Here is a 20,482-nt window from a genome sequence, read left to right on the forward strand (position 1 = left end):
AAAGACATGAGAGGGTAGAGTTCTAAAGCATCAAAGCGTAGGGAAGAAACAGTTTTCAAAACCATCCACCCTTGGAGTTGCAAAAGGCCGCACAGTAATCATGTGATGCTACAGCTTGCCGAGCGCTGCGACTAACGGGTTTTGAACTTAGCTTGCGAGAGATGACCAAGTCTGACCGCTTTCGACTCAACTCTATCAAATAAGGATTCAGAGCTAGACCCACCCCAGATGTGAGAGCAGTACTGCATATAAGGATGGATCAATCCTCAGAGGAAAGGAAACTTTAACATCTAAACAGGGCTTCCAGTTTCTTAGTGTCAGACTTGGCTATTTCCGTGACGTAATGTTTCTAAGATAATATGGAAGTTACAGTAATACAAAGTATGTTCATTGAGGAAAGAGGTGGAATTATGTAACCACCGAAGAAGCGAGGAAAGTTGCGATGAATTTTCGAGAGCAAGATGGGCAGGAAATTTGGGCTTGGACGCATTAAACTGAGCCCGATTTCGTCTACCCCACAGAGATATCTGTCCGAACTTATTAAGGAAGTTGTGCTGAGACGAGATTCTGAGCTAGAGAGAGAAGAGGCAGAACTGATGGAAGTGGAGCAATGCAGTGTTGAGTTGTCGGCATACGAGTGCATTTGGTTATTTGTAGATGAGAGTAAATTGTTGATATAGGAGGGAAAAACGCAGGAGACAAGAAAGAACCTTGAGGGTCCACACCGAGGTTGCTGGAGCCAAGGGGAAAAGCAGCCAACCCGGACGCACATCATGACCACCAGGAGGGAGAGCTACGCACCCGGGTGGTGTCTGTCTGATTATCCTCTATCTTGATGAGATGCTCTATCCCGAACCTCCACCCCTAACACTACGGTTTTCGAGAGAGAGAGAGAGAGAGAGAGAGAGAGAGAGAGAGAGAGAGAGAGAGAGAGAGAGAGAGAGAGAGAGAGAGAGAGAGAGAGAGAAATGGAAAGCCTTCAGTAAAAGTGCCACAAAATGAGGCTACGGAAGCCTACCACATTTACTCGGGTGAACTTCATCAACCACGTATCATACCCACCCACTAGTATGGGGTCCGTCCAGGTCCCCTGGTAATATGCTTTTCACTGCCTCCAGGACTTTTACACCATCATCTCCACACACATTCCCTCCACACCTTCTGGCAAGTCATTCACATAAACTCATAAATCAAGAAGAGTAATGAGCAAAAACCCCGGCACTATTACGGTGACCCCAAGCGATTTCGAGACTGCTCCTCCTCTAACATGTGTTCCTTTCTTCCCCTACAATACGCTAACCTTGTAAGCATGGATGGAGTCTATCCCTTATAGCTACCTAGTGGTCCAGCTTCTTAACTCAGTCTCACATGTGTTGATGCATCAAATATATTCTGGCGATCTAGACGCCAACAATCCACCCAGCATCCTCTGTCTTTCAAATATTCCCTCACTCTCTTGTAGATGTCTAAGAGTTTCAAATATTCCCTCACTCTCTTGTAGATGTCTAAGAGTTTCAAATATTCCCTCACTCTCTTGTAGATGTCTAAGAGTTTCAAATATTCCCTCACTCTCTTGTAGATGTCTAAGAGTTTCAAATATTCCCTCACTCTCTTGTAGATGTCTAAGAGTTTAGAGACGCAAGACCTTTCTCTGGAACCATGTTGTTTGTCAGTATGGTTCATTCCCACTTTACAGGAAGACGTCTACTTGATTTATGATTATTATCGATGTTAGGACCTTACAGACCACAATTGTTAAGCCAGACCTATCATGAGCTCAATGCCTCTTTTCAGTGTCTTTTCAAACATTCCTAAGTCTTTATAATGTGCCCAGCATACTGAATATTTACTTGTTCATGCACTTTAATACATTTCTAATGCTCATAAGCAAGACACTTGGCCTCCAGAAGTATTCTTCTAAGGTGGAACTGCAGACAGGCTAGCGAAGTTATCAATTCCCAAATCGTCACACACGGACTCTTGAAGCTTATTTCCCGCAAAATGATAACCATATCGAGGCCTTAGTGCGCTGTGACCCACTTTCAGTATTTCACAATTATTTGGGTTGAACTTCATCAACGTTGTACAAGACCGACTTTGGAGTATATGAAGGTCATCTTATAAGCTGACGTAATCCTCCATGCTTATACTTTCCGCACGATCTATTCATCAACGCAACCGTATTCAGGCAGGAGTCCGTATCCTCTGGCAAGTTATACACCTACATCAAGAAAAGTAATGGTCCCAGAACAGAACCCTGTGGCATTCTACTGATAGCTTAAATCCATCTGAGAGGCTCATTTGTTTCCCTTCACAAAGGTAATCTTCGATCCCATGTAGGAGTCTTACCCCTTATTCCTACCTGATGATTCAGCTTCATAAGCCTCCTATGAGGTTCACTGTCAAATACTTTCAGGAAGTTGGGGTTTGGGTGTCTTCAACTGTGACACCACTTTTGAACTTATCATTCAGTCCCTCACATATACTTACATCCTCCTCCACAACTTTTCCCCTTTACGTCCCAGAGTCTGATCAGCTGATCCTTAACTGACAATGACTCCTGATGATTTTAAGGAAACGTTTTGGGTTTTTACCTGCCTTGTCAACAATACTTTTCTTCTTTAGTTTCTTTGTTCCTTCTTTCTAATCCTGCTATACGCGTTCCGTGTTCTCTTATCCTTTGCAAATGCTGGCTGACTGGAGTTCCGACTACACTTCGCCAGTGCAGATCTCGAAGTTCCTTTAGTTTATAACATTTTCTATTAAACAATTCCTTCTCTCTTGCCGTCCCCTCTATTTGAGGCTTTAGGTACCCATGCCTCTGCCACTGTATTGTAAACTTCTCAGAACCTGTCACCACCAGGACCTTGGCTACTGAACTCCATTTCCTAATCAAAGTAACCATAGAAATGATTGAGGTCTGTTTCAGGTGTTCTCTTTTCAAGCATTTCGCACCTTTGCATTTCTTTTGGAGGTAATACTTAACAAAGTCTTCCATGACTGTCGTGCCTGTAGAGTGTTGCTGCCGAATGTGAGTTGGGAACCATACTTTCTAGGATTTTCATATATGGATGATAGTACACCTCTCCCGTCTGCGCTCCAGGGAGTATAGCCTCAGAAATTTCATTCGTTCACAGTAATTTTGTTCCTTTACCACATCAATATGGGCTGTGAAAGATCTCTGAACGTTTTCTGATTCTGCAGTTTCACCCGGCTTGTTAGGTGATGCTTAGAACGCAGCAATGTTGTTCGTAAGAGAATGAGCGACTTGAACATCATCATCATCACTGGTGATTCACTTGTCTTGAAGGTCCGCATGATCCTGCCTGCCATCCATCTGCATGACGCAACCGTTGTTTTGTTGTGTTCGCTGAAAGTTAAGTCGTCAGACATTATTATTCCAAGGTCTTTCACATTATTCAACTAGTTTCTGTCCGATATTCTGTCTTGTGTATGATTTCTTCATTTTTCCGTGCGGGAGAAGATGAAGATTATCTCCATTGAAAAGCAGATTGTTCTTGGCTGCCTAGTTAAACATCGTTTACGCCTTTGTAGCCTTTCGGCTACTGATGTGATTTTCAAACATATTCTTGTATCATCTACAAAGGATGATACGAGACTGTGGCTCGTGTTTGCGTCAGTGTTACATATAAGAATGAGGAACAGCGGGGGACACAAGACCAGTTCCTTGGAGGAGTGAGCTTTTTACCATGGAGGCATTGCAGGTAGCATGGTTTACAACGAAATGCTGTGATCTGTAAATTCAAAAGTTGTCAATCCATCTCCCAATTCTTCTAGCAATGACAGAGTATCAGTCCCTCTCATCCTATTGTGCTCCCAGACATGTTGGTTCAGGAAATTTTCCAGTCTTCCCTCTAAACACTCGTCTCCGTGACTCCCTATCACCATGAGGATCTCAATACCTCGGCCTGTGTGTTTACAACTGAATCCCCCATTATCAATACCTCACAATCCCCCATTATCAGTACCTCACAATCCCCCATTATCAGTACCTCACAATCCCCCATTATCAGTACCTCACATTCTTTAGGAAGTGAGTGTTTCACTGCTTCATGTACCATCCTGACTGTTCTTTCATTTTCATCTACGTACGTTTCTGTTTCGAATCTTTGTAATTCTTTGGAGGATCATAAAATATTGGCACCACAGTACGATGCTCTGCTTCCCTACACTGAATCTTCCCATTATGTGTTGTATGAATGGCTCATCTTCTGCTATTTCTTGAAACTTCTCGATATCTTTTGGTAAGAGGGATAATCCTTCCCATCCTTTGCCTTCTCCTTCCTTTCTTTTGATCATGTACCTCACTGGGCAGAACAGGTGGGACCTTATCATGTACCTCACTGGGCAGAACAGGTGGGAACTTATCATGTACCTCACTGAGCAGAACAGGTGGGACCTTATCATGTACCTCACTGGGCAGAACAGGTGGAAACTAAACTCTCTGTTCAGCTTAGTTTCCAAGACTTCAACAACATCAGGAACACTCCGTACTTCTGTAAACCTTCCATCAACCAGCTCACATACATGTACCTCCTTGATTGCTTCACCTTTAAACATGGCGTATGATGAGTTCGACCGCTTCACTTAATTTCCCTATGTGAGGAGAGTGGCAGGCAGGTGAGTAGTTGAGTGTTCAGTGTCTTCGTTGTGGTAGTTGCATCATGGGCAAGAAAGGGTCTTGAGTTATGATGACACGGTGTGTCTAGCATGGTAGGGGCGGGTGGATGACACGGTGTGTCTAGCATGGTAGGGGCGGGTGGATGACACGGTGTGTCTAGCATGGTAGGGGCGGGTGGATGACACGGTGTGTCTAGCATGGTAGGGGCGGGTGGATGACACGGTGTGTCTAGCATGGTAGGAGCGGGTGGATGACACGGTGTGTCTAGCGTGGTAGGGGCGGGTGGATGACACGGTGTGTCTAGCGTGGTAGGGGCGGGTGGATGACACGATGTGTCTAGCATGGTAGGGGCGGGTGGATGACACGGTGTGTCTAGTATGGTAGGGGCGGGTGGATGACACCGTGTGTCTAGCATGGTAGGAGCGGGTGGATGACACGGTGTGTCTAGCGTGGTAGGGGCGGGTGGATGACACGGTGTGTCTAGCGTGGTAGGGGCGGGTGGATAACACGGTGTGTCTAGCGTGGTAGGGGCGGGTGGATGACACGGTGTGTCTAGCATGGTAGGGGCGGGTGGATGACACGGTGTGTCTAGCATGGTAGGGGCGGGTGAATGACACGATGTGACTAGCGTGGTAGGAGCGGGTGGATGACACGGTGTGTCTAGCGTGGTAGGGGCGGGTGGATGACACGGTGTGTCTAGCGTGGTAGGGGCGGGTGGATGACACGGTGTGTCTAGCGTGGTAGGGGCGGGTGGACGACACGGTGTGTCTAGCGTGGTAGGGGCGGGTGGATGACACGGTGTGTCTAGCATGGTAGGAGCGGGTGGATGACACGGTGTGTCTAGCATGGTAGGAGCAGGTGGATGACACGGTGTGTCTAGCGTGGTAGGAGCGGGTGGATGACACGGTGTGTCTAGCGTGGTAGGAGCGGGTGGATGACACGGTGTGTCTAGCATGGTAGGGGCGGGTGGATGACACGGTGTGTCTAGCGTGGTAGGGGCGGGTGGATGTCACGGTGTGTCTAGCGTGGTAGGAGCGGGTGGATGAAACGGTGTGTCTAGCGTGGTAGGGGAGGGTGGATGACGTCAGGAGGACGTGTGGACGGGAGAGCGAGACTCCAGGTTGTGTGGGAAGAGTTGATTTTCATGAGTGGTCTCTCTGGTGGGCAGACGTTCAAGTGTCAGTTGGGAGGTCGGTTGTTTAGTGCTTGTCGGGTCGTTTCAGTGTGAACGCGTTCTGAACAAGTTATCTTTGTGTGTGTGTGTGTGTGTGTGTGTGTGTGTGTGTGTGTGTGTGTGTGTGTGTGTGTGTGTGTGTGTGGTGCCGAGAATGGTTGGTCTTTTGTTCAGTGCTGGTGAATGTCCACTCAAGAGTGACTGGAGAGTGCGTGCTGGATTCGTGCTTGTTTGGGTTAAAAGAGTGATAGAAGACTTCTCTGGACCTGCACTCAATCTGTATTGAGTCAACAATCATTGCAACTGTGTAAGGCAATGCTGTATGTTTGTTGGTACAACTGTGGTGTCGGGGTGTTGTGGTGAGGTCGTCTGCATATGAAACGATCTCCATGTTGTGGCTTGCTCGCCGTAACGAGGTCATACGGGAACAGACTGAAGAAGGATATGCACAGAACAAGGGAGACATTAATTTTCAAGGGCAAAATCTTTAATATTCCATTGTAAAGATTGTAACCCAACCGTACACGACCAACATTTGATGAAGCTGTCACTACATCAGGCTTGCACTAGAACACTCCACAGAAAACACAAAGTAACTCTGGGAAGAATATTTCTCTGAGCAGCCAGCACCCACGTTCACGGAACACATGTGGTTCTCTGACCGTAAACAGATATGCTTCTCTGAGTCATTCATATGATCAACTGAATGTGGGGGGTGGAAAGAACCGTTTTCTCACCAGCTGGTGAGGGACAGAGGAAGATCATTCACATGACCAGGTAGTGTGGGGGAGAGAAAGATCATTCACATGACCAGGTAGTGTGAGGGAGAGGAAGATCATTCATATGACCAGGTAGTGTGGGGGAGAGGAAGATCATTCATATGACCAGGTAGTGTGGGGGAGAGGAAGATCATTCATATGACCAGGTAGTGTGGGGGAGAGGAAGATCATTCACATGACCAGGTAGTGTGGGGGAGAGGAAGATCATTCATATGACCAGGTAGTGTGGGGGGGGGGGGGGGGGGGGAAGGATAGTGATGTGGCACAGGAAGAGTCAGGTTAGGTTACGGAGCCTGAGGTGTGAGGGAGGTAAGGAGGGAGGGAATGCTCACCTGTAACACCTTTACTATCCTTCACTCATCTATCCTGTTGTCGCGCTCTGAAACAAAGACACACAATCGTTACTATCATGTTATTATAACAATAACAACAACAACAACAACAACAATAATAATAATAATAATAATAATAATAATAATAATAATAATAATAATGAGGGATTAACAACCTAACACAGAATCAAGGTGGTATTCACTGGTGTTAGCTAAGAAATGTAGGCAGTTTGGATCAGAGCACTGGCACTAGGTGTAGTGGTACCTAGGGAGGGTCAGGGTCAGGTGGTGGTGGCAGATCTCCTGGTTGTACAGCAACTGGCGGTAGAACAAAAGGGTGGCGACCTCCAGCGGTGGGTTGCGAGACAACGGGGGAAATACTAGGCAGCGGGTGGTTGGTGGCAGGACGGCCCACAGAGGGAGACGAGCTATATTTGTGTTGGCAGAGGCGGACACTGTGCGAACGCCGGCGCCACCCATCACACAACACTGGCACCACACACTCATTCTCACGGGCCACACCATACTACAACTACTCACCCTCCCCTTCACCACCACACTATCCCTCCTACACCACCACACTGTCTCTCATATACTACCATAGAACCTCCATTACACTATCACCACCACCACCACCCCCTTACACCAACACACTACCTCCCCTTCATCACCATATAACCTCCCCTAAACCACTACACTAACATCCCTTCCGCACTACCTCACACACTCACTTATCCTATGCAATATAACAACTACACAACATCACATTCACTATTCCCTACAGCACATCACTCACTGTATCCTTGTCTTCCCTCCACTATTCTCCATCACAAACTTTGGAAAATACTACCTCTGAAATCCAAAGGTGCCATATGCACGATAAGAGAGAACACCTTAAACATAAGGGGCCTAAGACTCTTCAACATCTTCCCATCTCCCATCAGAAAGTGCGTGGGATGCACGTACGGTAGAGATGTTCAACGGTGCACTGAACAGGTACCCACAATATGTATCAGACCAGCCAGGCTGTGGAGGTTATGTGGGCCTGGGAGCTGCAGCTTCCAACAGCTTGTTTGACCAACGAGCCAAGCCAGATGTCTGGACCCAGCCCAGGCTATGGGGGGTGAGGACCCCCTCAATCCTCCACCATGTACACCCACATGCTCATTATAACCTTATCTTCACTATAAACACACATTTTCGTCCCACTGTTAATCATATTCATTATACCATAATCTGAACCACATTCTATCTTCACATTAACATTATTATCACTGCCGGCCTTCAACCTTGCTGGCATTGTTTTACTATGCTTCATCCTCATGTTGACATTACCATCCCCATGTTGACATTACCATTTCCTTGACCAAATAAGGTTCAAGGCCGGACAAGTCTAGGCAAGATCATTTTGTAGTCACTCTCCTTCTTCACTGAACCTCAATCTTCACTACAAAGGCCATCATCACTATTTCCTTATCTTCACAAAGCTAAGTTCAAGGACGGCCAACCTTGCTTGGATCATTCTTTGATTACTCTTCACTATACCTTCACCTTTACATTACTTAAGCTTATCTCCACTAAGCTTGGTTCACTACACTCTTCTTCATATCCTTGCATATCCTTATATTCACTAAGCTTGCTTCATTATACTCTTCTTCATATAACGGCACACTTATGTTCACTAAGCTTGGTTCACTATACGCTTCCTTCATATCCTCACATACTCATGTTCACTAAGCTGGCTGGCTGAACACGAAATGATGAGGCGAGAGGTGAGGTGAGGTAATAAGAAGAGCATGGTTCACAGAGCAGGAGAGAATGAGTTAAGGAGTGGATGATGATATACAACGAGAAGGAAAAAATGAGGGACACTGGGAAGAGGAGACCAAATTGGAGACGTAAGGATGAAGTAAATAAGGTTTAGGTGAGCTCCAGGCCTGAACACACGAGAGGGGGGTACAAGGCGTGCACGGCTACGAGTAAACTGGAGCGACGTGGTATAAGGGTGGGTCATGATGTGATCAGTGGATTGAACAAGGGGATTACCAAAGACAGGTCAGCGGTGCTTGGGTACAGAGAGGCAGCTGTGGCCTCCGTGCATTACACACTGCGGAAGAATGAATGTGAACGATTGAACATTTCTTCGTCTGTTCCTGGCGCTACCTCACTGACGAGGGAAACGGAGGAAAAAAGGTAAGGTAAGGTGAGTTATCTACATTCCAAAAGCAGACTATGTCCCTTGTCTCATCATATTATAAAGCTTTCTCCCTTCCTCGCAATGCCACATGATCTCTACGCCACCTTTATCCAGACACCTAAACCACTATACAACCTCCCTTACACCTGAACCACTATACAACCTCCCTTACACCTGAACCACTATACAACCTCCCTTACACCTGAACCACTTTACAACCTCCCTTACACCTGAACCACTATACAACCTCCCTTACACCTGAACCACTTTACAACCTCCCTTACACCTGAACCACTATACAACCTCCCTTACACCTGAACCACTATACAACCTCCCCTACACCTGAACCACTATACAACCTCCCTTACACCTGAACCACTATACAACCTCCCTTACACCTGAACCACTATACAACCTCCTTTACACCTTCCGAAACCTACAGTATCTTACCTACACGTGACACTCCCTACCTACATTTACAGCTGCCAATGACATAGAAAATGTGGATGGATATATGGTATGTAACATAAAGCGATATATCGATGCTCTTCTTTTCGTAGAGTCCATCCCTGTTTGTGTTATATTTGCATTCAAGTCAAAGTGTGCCCGACTGCTTATCTTTTAGGACGACACTCAAGCATTTGGAAAGTGTATCAAAAGGTCAAAACTTTTAGACTTCATGTTAAATTTACATTTCAGAAAAGAGACACGTGAATGATGAGTCAGTGACTATCAGTTTTCCAATTTGCATATCAGGCGAGACTGAAGACTGGAATATGTCAACCTTCTATTCAAATTACGTGTAAAATAAACCTCGCCTTCTTGTTTACAATAAATGAGAAATAATTACGAATAAAGATGGCTCGAAGATTTCTGGCAATAATGGAAACAAAAATTAACCTAACTGTTGCTTCAAAACTAAATACTGATTAAAATTATGACCGACATACTAGACTGTCATAAATCTCAAGTGTTATGTCCACATCATCAACTCACATGTTTTGGTCCAACGTGTAGCTTTTAATGTGTGCAACATGATGCGTATTCTTTTGAAGGCTTTCATGAGAATATATTCGTTGTTCACCGAATCTTTTTTTTAACAAATGTTATAAATGAAATGTGGTACACTGTCTTGTCTTACAGGAGTACAGGCTATCTATATTAACCTTATGAGTTTCACTCAGTCCACGAAATATATATATATGTATATATATATATATATATATATATATATATATATATATATATATATATATATATATATATATACTTAGATTTCAAAGATAAAATTTTCTCTGCCCCTATAGCCGATTACACGCCTAGTTATACAGTAAAATGAGACAATCATACGTAGATCTATTAATAGAATGACCTTACACCATTGCCGCTAGTATACTACAACATTACCACAACACTACATTACCACCAGTACACTACAACATTACCACAACACTACATCACCACCAGTACACTACAACATTACCACAACACTACATCACCACCAGTATACTAACATTACCACAACACTACATTACCACCAGTACACTACAACATTACCACAACACTACATCACCACCAGTACACTACAACATTACCACAACACTACATCACCACCAGTACACTACAACATTACCACAATAATAAATAACCACATGACAAGTAGTGCACTTCAGTATTTTCACTTCACAACTACTACAGTACAACATAACCACTACATTATAACATTATCACTAGTATACCACAACATTGCCACTGGTACATTACATTATCATTTGCCACTGGTACATTACATTATCACTAATATACTTCAATGTTGTCACTACAGCTGAGGGGTAGATGATCGCCAGATATTCAATAGGTCATCAAGTACAACAGAATATTACAGTACAACATTACCACTACATTACATCATCATTACTAGTACACTACAGTTTTACTACCAGTGCATTATATTACAATAATCTACCACAATACTACCAGGACACTACATTACAAGTGTTCTAAATTATCAATTGTACACTACAATAAGATTAGTACACAGCTATTACGGCAATTATACAACATTAGTACACCACATTACCATTACTACACGACCACACTAATCTACTACATTACTATTCTATTAAATCATCTCCACTAGTAAGTGTAAAGGAATGCAAAAGAATTCAAACAACAGCAAAACAATGAATTCATACGACAGACCAAAAAGTCCCTTTGAGTCTCTGTTTGTGCTTGTGGAATGTCTCAGAAACTGACAGATTAGTGTGTTAAAAGTGGACAAGACACAGTCAAACTGCAGGAAAAGTCTGCAAACTGTTTCATGTGAGTAAGAAAGCACAAATAATGTTAGCAGTGGACATGAAGTGAAATGTTTATACAAGTCTCTCTTGAACGTATCTACAGCACTGTTTTCAACCACTCCAACTGGACAATGTTTCCATATGTTAACAAAGTCGTTGAAGAAAACGTTCGCCACATTCGAGGTAAAATGTTAGTCCACGAGTTTGTATCCATTACTACGAGTAACATAAAATGAATCAAGTCTTAAAACAGCTTATTAGCTGGAGGTCATCAAATCCTCTGATATACCTGTATTATATCATACGTCACCACGTACCCTCTTCTCTAAACTGTATATCTTTAAGTCTCAGGATTTATTACCCAGTCCAGGGATCATCATGGTAGCTCTCCACATGCCAACGTCTTTCTTCAAATAAGGTAACCAAATCTGAGCACAATATGCAACATGGAGACGAAACAATGAATATAAAAGAGTAAGGGCGATATCCCTAGAGTTCAATACTAAATAGCCACCCCACACACTCACCCGACCCCACCCAGGAACCCACGAATCTTGTTCGCTCTGTTTATAGCTTCTGTGCAGCACCACCACTTACTTGGCTTTGGATCGCCACGAACTATTGTGCTCAAGTCTTTTTCCCACATATACATTTTGCATTTCAACAGAATCCATACCGCAGTCGACCTTATCGTTGATAACATCCACGTGTAAACTTAGCAAATATTATTGTACAATTGCTACTGATGAGTCCAGTCCATTACTAGTTACATTGCCAGTACACTAAAACATTACCAGTACACTAAAACATTACTACGAATCTACTACGACAACCGCTAGTACACTACACTATTACATCACAGTACTACCGCTAGTATACTACACTATTACATCATAGTACTACCGCTAGTATACTACACTATTACATCACAGTACTACCGCTAGTACACTACACTATTACATCACAGTACTACCGCTAGTACACTACACTATTACATCACAGTACTACCGCTAGTACACTACATTAGTACATCACAGTACTACCGCTAGTACACTACACTAGTACATCACAGTGCTACCGCTAGTACACTACATTAGTACATCACAGTACTACCGCTAGTACACTACAACATTACCAACAGTACACTACATTACCAACAGTGGACAACAACATTACTGTACGTTAAGTACATTATCACTAGTACACTACAACCACATCATTAGTCTACTACAACACTACCATCAGTACACTAAAGTTACTAGTAGACCACATCATCACCACTAGTTTATTACTACATTTTCACTTGTACACTGCATGAACACTAAAATACTGGACCTAACACTAGTACATTACAATGCATTAACACAACCAGAAATTCCTTGTATTTTCCACCAAAATACCGCCATGACTGCCATAAATAACTAGGCTAATTATCTCATACTTCATACCAGCAACGAACTGAGGATATTTTTGTATCATATAGCAAGAAACAACTATGATCATCCATACAACTCGACGGACGAACAGATCCCATCACGCACGAGACACACACACCACGACTGTTGTTTACATAATGTTTACAAACAATCATCCCAAGTGATAAGGTCGAGACCTTGACCACTCGTGTGGACTTCCTAATGTTAACACACACACACACAGGACGGTAAAACTCCCTCCCCGTACAGTGACTACAAAAGGTAATTGCAGATAAGCAATTACACACACACACACACACACACACACACACACACACACACACACACACACACACACCAAAAATCTGTCCTCCAAGGCAGAGAGACAAGTCAGGGCATAACGATCAAAACCCACACATTTCTAATCCAGGTTAACGAGAGCAAATGCGACTGGATGATTCTGTTTCTGATAAAAAAAACCCCGAACTTTTCCTTCCTCTTGGAAGCATGTGTTGATGCATCTCGTCCCTAAGAAGGATAACCGTTCTAACCCCTCTAAACATAGTCCTGTTGTATTAACAACTACCATCTCCGAAGTCTTTAAATTCCCTCCTCAGCTCCCATATTCTCAGTCATTTTGAATCTCACAGTCTTCTCTTTGATCATCCGTAAGGTGAGATTCACTGGTGATATTCTTTCCTATCTTACTAATGTCGTCATCATCCCCGAAAGAATTTGGAGAATCCTATGTAGTTGCTCTTGATATATCCAAAGTTTCTGACGGTGTAACATCGGGGTCTCATCTCTAAGCTCCCCTCTTCTGGTTTCCCTCCCTCACTTTGCTCACTCATATCTAGCTTCCTCTCTGGCCGATCAGCTTCTCTCCCTTTCTTCAACCTTAGAGCGGTGTCCCTGAAGGTTCTTTCTTTCTTTTTCTCCCCTGAATCAACGATTTTCTTGCTCTTACAAATAACCATATGCACTCATACGCTGACGACTGAACACTGCATTTTTCCACAACCTTCAGTTCTGCTCCTTCTCTTACTTGCTCTGCATCTTGTCTCGACGCAACTTCCTCAATAAACTTAGGGCAAAAAAATGAAACCAGTAAAGCAGTTCTGACAGTGAGCTCCGGCCTGGAGCCTATGGTAAAGCAAATCAAAGTCTTGGTCTACCGGAGGCAGGTCACGATATGTTGTTACGTGTGCCTTTCAACTTGTGTTAAACTCCATAAAAACACAGTCGGCGGCCTTCCATGAGAAACCATATAAAAAGCAAAGCAAGCGAGGAACTCATTCAGATGTACTTACAACATGGGAATACACGACTTACATCAAATGATAGTTTCTGCATAACTGTTTTCGCGGTGTCAAGACTAGAAAACGCGGAATCCTCGGCGACTTTGAAACGAAGGTGAGAAGGAACCAAAGTTCAATATTCCTCGTTATATTGCCGATATAAATCAACGTACGGAATTTCACTACCGACCGTTGCAATATATTCCAAGACACTATACAAACAAGCCAACTTCTGAACATAATGGACAAAATGCAGCAAAAGTTTGACCCTGCCAAGCCCAGCTGAAAAGTATGAAAGTAAAAGTGTTAACTTTAATTAAGATGCGGTGCGATATACAACATACATATACTTTATTCATATCTGCTATACCTTAGTGAACTTCAATTGGCCGACGACAGTTTACATGACTTTAAGAGAAACCTTGAAGAACTAACGGCCGTAAATATTACGCGGTCAGTTACTGTTACCGTCAAAGCGACTCACTGGCCAAAAAATATAAAAATGTCTTAACAAGCAACCTTGAATCTGGAAAGGGAATATTTTGGCGAGTTATGGGGGGCAGGGATGGCGGGGAGGAAGGAGAAATGTCTTGAACCTCGGTCAACAACTGGCGGAGGCAACGCTGACACAAGCCATATGATGTAGTACACCACAAATCCGGAATGTGGGAAGGCGGGTTCCTCCTATACGTCATGTCATGATGCCACGCTGTCGCTCGTTATCTGCTCCTGATGATGCTGTGGCGCCCGTTATATGAGGATGCTGGCAGTACCTCCGTCCTTTACTTCAGTCTTGAAACGACAAGACCGATAAACATAAAGAAAACGAGGTAGTATGACTACATGTACAGAAAACGAGTTACGTATGGCTATCTATACAGAAAACTGGTTAAGTATGACTATTTCTGCAACAGTATGAAGCAGCCAAGAACACACTACTGTCCAGGAGGGAGATTTAGCACTTGTATATCTACGGTGTCTTTCCCACATGTGAGGATGAACTCAACATGTGAGCCGCTTCACACAATCAAAACCCAACATGCTTCTCACATGAACCTTTGCATCATCATGGATTATAAATTCGTGTTTCCTCCCTTCATCAGTACGAGCTCAAGATACGTATGCCTGCTTGTACACTGGCAAGAAGATCGTCGCCGTGCACTTGCAGGTGGCGGCCGTGCAAGGCTCAACGCTGCTCCTTCGCGCGACCTGGTAACTGACGCAGTGACGCTGGTGACGACGAGCGGGTCAGCGCGGACGTTGTACACATGACTGGTGCTCTCCCTCCAGCACCTGCCTCGCATATTTTCCGACGATGACTTCTGCAGTAGTAAGCCGCTACCGTCACTCCTTGTGGAGATTGTGATAATACTGAAGCGTACGAGCCTAGCCAGCCAGCGCCTCACGTGGCCACTACTGACCTGACTGGGAGTACATCATCAGGTCGAGGTACTGGTAGCTCCGTCGTGCCTCGACTTCATAAAAACTGATGAAACATCAGCTGCCACTTGTATGTGGTTGACTTTTCGACCGTTCGGGCACTGTTACCACACTAAACACTATCAAGTTCCGTTACATACCTAATTCTGAGGAAGGACCCGATGCCATGGAGGCAGAGGCGCACTGAACACAACGGCTCTTACGTCACACATCCTGGTCATGTGCCAAATTTTGTTCACAATTTTGAGTTTCAGCTGTGCGACCCTGGGAGCAGTGTTATATGTGCTGAAGGCCGCCAAGCTCGGTTAACGCGCCAAAATCGCCACCCCAGAAGAAAGATAAATATAATTATCAAGGATCCTGTTCTCCGAGGTTTCCTCACTCATCGTTTTCTTTTTCTAAGGGAGTTTTAGGTTTCCCTAATCATGAAGTGTTGCTCTTAAGGCAACAATCTAAGCTACATCTATTTAGGGAAGGTTTATTTCTCAGGATTAAGATATTTTTCTTTTTTTTTCGTACAAGGTTCTGGGTCTCTTGTTCCTGTAACAGACATTCTAACAAATCCAAAATACATAAAATCTAAGCTAAGCAAAGAGAAGGTACAGTTAATGTTTCATTCGTTAATGACAGTGGCATTGGGGGAAAATGCTTCACCACTTTTTTGAAATGTTCGCTTATTTCCCAGACACTTATGAAGACCTACACGCTAAAGTTGACACAAACAAACTGTCCACATCTAACCTAACGCTGTCCCCCTCTGGGTCTTACGACGACGAGTAGCCTTAAAACATTCAGAATGAACATGAACAAAATCTTCTCGACTACCGGCAAAGTGATAACAACACGAGCAGATCCACCTAACATCATAATAACATACATGAAGACCCGTATAATTATGGCTCCACTAATAGTATCAGTAGACACGAGGTTGTTGTCGCCCTACTCAGGCTGGGACATACATATTCAGGCTCTGCCTCTCCTGTTGCTAATGAACGAACACACCAAATGTCAACTGCCAACAAAGCTGCTCCTACATCCAGGAACATTATATATTTGCCTGTTTTAATATCAATTAATTCAGCGATGATTCTTACGAAACATTACAAAGATGTGTGTCAACATTTCATCCACAACAATGTTCTTCCTCAGATACTGGAAAAGTGTCAAATTTTGCTTATAGTAAACATTTCAAGTGTTAAATTTTCTCAGATCGTAACCCATTATGTACTGTGATCACTGAGGTCTCGTCCCAAGACCTTCTGCGCACTCCGCGCCCTCTTTTGCGCTACCCCCTACAGGACGGGTAGGAGTGCACAATAAATTTGCCACTCTTGCGGCAAAGACTGTCTAAACCTAACCACGTCAGTAAACTGTCCAAACCTTACTGAAGAAGAAAGTTCAGACCTTATCCAGGTAAACTGTCCAAACCTTCCTTAAGAAAACGGTCCAAATCGAACGTAAGTACATCTTTAAAGCATGGCTGTTCAATCTGTTTAGGGATTGGGTGGCAACGGAGGTATATGCGGATCTTTGGAGAGAAGGGCGAGTATGCAGTCTGTTGAGGATGAGGGTGCTTGAGATGCGAGTCAGTCAGCTGTTGTTTCCTGATGATACAGCGCTGGTGGCAGATTCCAGTAAGAAACTGCAAAACTGGTGACTGAGTTTGGAAGAGCGAGTGAAAGGAGGAACTTGAGAGTGATTGTGAATAAAAGCAAGGTTATTAGGTTTAGCAAGGTTGAGGGAATAGTTAGCTGGGGTGAGTTTAAATGAAGAACTGGAGGGAGTGAATTTACACACCCGGGAGTGGACATGACGGCAAATGGAACCAGGGAAGCGGACGTGAGTCATAGAGTGGGCGAGGGGTGAAGGTTATGGAGGCACTGAAGAATGTGTAGAAAGAAACGTCGCTGTCTGGGAGGGCAAAAATGGGTATGTTTGAAAGTATAGTATTGTTAACAAGGTCACATATATGCGGGGTATGGGCAATCAATGTGGATGTGTTGGGAATGAAATGTTTGAGGGCAATATGTAGTATGAGGTGGTTTGATTAAGCAATAAAAGACTGAGATGTTCAGTAATAATAAGTGTGGTTGAGAGAGCAGATCCTAGAAGGTGTGCTGAAATGATTTAAATATATAAAGAGATTGAGTGAGGAGATGTCAACAAAGAGAGTAAACATGTCAGAAGTGGAACAATTCAATCAAGAGAAAAGAAAAAAGGGTTAGACCAAACTAGACATGGAGGTCTGAAGCAAAAATGATTTCGAGCGATCGCAGCCTGAAAATGCAGGAGCGTCAAAAGAGTTGCATGGGACTGAGTGAACTGGAACGAAGTGATTGGTATACTGGGGTCGACGCGCTGCCATTGGACTGAACCAAGGCATGTGAAGCCGCCGGGGTAAACCATGGAAAGGTCTGTGGGGTCTGGTTGTGGGTAGGGAGCTGTGGTTTCGGTGCATTACACATGACGGATAAAGTATGGGCGTAAGCGAATGTGGCCTTCCTTCGTCTGTTCCTGGAGCTAACAAGGGAAACGGCGATGAAGTATATATGTCTGCTTTGTCCGGCCATAACCGTTGTAAGGGAGAGTGATTACGTGGGGGTCACGTGGCGGGGATCGACCTGGGTAGCTAGCTGGGTGTGTGTCCTGAACAGCTTTTTCTGTTTTCGTTGTTTTGTCAATTCTCTCATAACCATTTGATTAATGCTAGGATGGGCTTTAAAATCGCCTAGGGACAAAATAAAGTTCTTAGTATTGGCAATTAAGACAGATTTAATGACGTTGCTTGTGGCACAGCCAGCAGAGAGGTATAAAATGACTGGATTTTCAAGATCTATGGGGCGATTATTTTCATTAAAATGTTTAGTGATCGCATTTTTGTGGTCATCACTGCGTACTGAATGACGGTGCCAATAACACCTCTCCGTTACAGTTGTACCTGCCTGGCCTACATGAATATATTCACATGCCTTGCATTTGACGGGGTAAACACTTCCAACTGTTGCATGATTTGGCCTAATATTTCCATTCCTTTCTGGATGTGTTGATAATAAGAGAAACTGATCATTTGTCCTTTAAAATCTACAGGAAGCCTTACCATATCTGAGAGTTACATTCATTATTTCTCAGTACACGATTCTTCTATAAAAATGTCTGTAGTTATGTACATGGTTTTAAGAGCACTACGGATATGTGATCCCCTTGGCCTGGTAGATAAATGTAGTCATATAAGACGTACCTTTAGGCAGTTATATTATCCCAATTGGTTTGAGAACAAAGCTTACTGGAAAGCTAGGAAGACATTTTATGCTTCTTGTGACAAAAATGTGACAAAATACGATGTCTAAATGTTCAGTGTTGCCCTATTCTCCCAACTTAGCTAATCTAAGACATGTTCTAATAAGCAATGCTTGCAATGTTGTTTTCCAGTACAATAACATCATCAAAAAAAGCTTAATAAATAGTAGGCCAAATCATGCAACATGCAAGGTATATTTTATATATATATATATATATATATATATATATATATATATATATATATATATATATACTGTGGACCGACTGCCGGAACGAGGGTTCGTTGACCCCGAGCGGCCCATGCACGCATCATGGTCAGTAACGTTAACCGGTCCACCTGGTGAAGTCTTGGGAGCCTTCATCGCCCATCCACCTTGGGGGCCTGGGTCTGGGCCCAGGCTCTTGGACTGGGTCGCTGGTCGACCGAGCTGTTGAAAGCCGCAGCCCGCACGAGAGGTCACTATCCTCACAGATCAGGCCGGGCCTAAGCCGCTGTGTTTGATCGTTGGTCGACACGGTGTTAAAAAGCGCAGCTCAGGGGCGCACGTAACCAGTGCATCCTGGTTGGTGTGCTACACTTGGTCAACTGTTCTTGTGGGACTTTTCAAATTTCCCGCACAATGTATCCCGTAATGTTTCTCATGACTGCAGGTACGGCGCTCAATAATTTGCGGTCCCGGAGGGTTGTCGTGTGTTTCGGCGCCTACTACTGATTCTAATAGTAATATTTTACAGTTTCTTCCGTGCCAGTCATGCCTTCTGGGATCATCAGAGTGTAAATGAAGATATACCTCTTGCGTGTGCGCTCAAGAGAGCACAGACTCAATGATTTCAGTAGTTTCCAGCAGTTTATATCCTTTACCTCGTCAACAGGAGCCGTGAAAGATCTCTGAACTTCAAATTCCGTAATTTCGTCGACCTTGGAGGGTGATGTCAACACTCACCAGGATTCCGTTCGTGAGAATATTACTGCCCTGCACACCGTCATCCACGGCTGCCTCTCCTTGTCTTCCAGTTGGCACGAGCCTTCCATCCATCTTTTAGTAAGAGGCAACTTCTGCCTTATTTTGTTCGCTGAAGGAGCAGTGTATAACATAAGAAGTAGTGTGTAACACAAGGTGTAGTGTGTAACATAAGGTGTAGTGTGTAACGTAAGGTGTAGTATGTAACGTAAAGTGTAGTATGTAACATACGGTGTAGTGTGTAACGGAAGTTGTAGTGTGTCCATACGGTGCAATGTGTAACGTAAGGTGTAGTGTGTAACATACGGTGTAGTGTGTAACGTAAGGTGTATTAAAGATGCAATATGTAACGTAAGGTATAATGTAACGCAAGGTACTGTGTGTTCAGGTGCGAGTTGTAAAATGACAACTGTGTGGTGCAGTGTGGGCAAAAAAGTTTCATTTCATGTATGACAAGTGGTACAGTGTGTGCTTCACTGTGGTAGAAAACGTGGTTTAGTATTGCACAGTATGCTTCAGTGTGATATAGATTGATAGCGTGAGGTGAATAGATACAGAAACCGGTTCACTGTGGTACAGGATGGCCGTGTGAGACGAGTGTGGTACAGTTTGATAAGTGTAGTTCAGGTTGGTGGTGTTTGAT

General features: G+C 43.8%; 1 protein-coding gene across 15 annotated transcripts in view; it reads right to left on the bottom strand.

The window, feature by feature from the left end:
* PMCA (plasma membrane calcium-transporting ATPase 3) overlaps positions 1-20,482 on the bottom strand; it is a 1,595,457-nt gene that overhangs the window by 989,290 nt on the left and 585,685 nt on the right. For all 15 annotated transcript variants that reach the window (XM_071662674.1, XM_071662681.1, XM_071662678.1 and 12 more), the window contains one exon: positions 6,928-6,974. The gene's annotated coding sequence lies outside the window, so the exon portion shown is untranslated. The remainder of the gene's footprint in view (positions 1-6,927; positions 6,975-20,482) is intronic.

This window comes from Panulirus ornatus, chromosome 6 (assembly GCF_036320965.1).
Source record: "Panulirus ornatus isolate Po-2019 chromosome 6, ASM3632096v1, whole genome shotgun sequence".
Taxonomy (NCBI): Eukaryota; Metazoa; Arthropoda; class Malacostraca; order Decapoda; family Palinuridae; genus Panulirus; species Panulirus ornatus.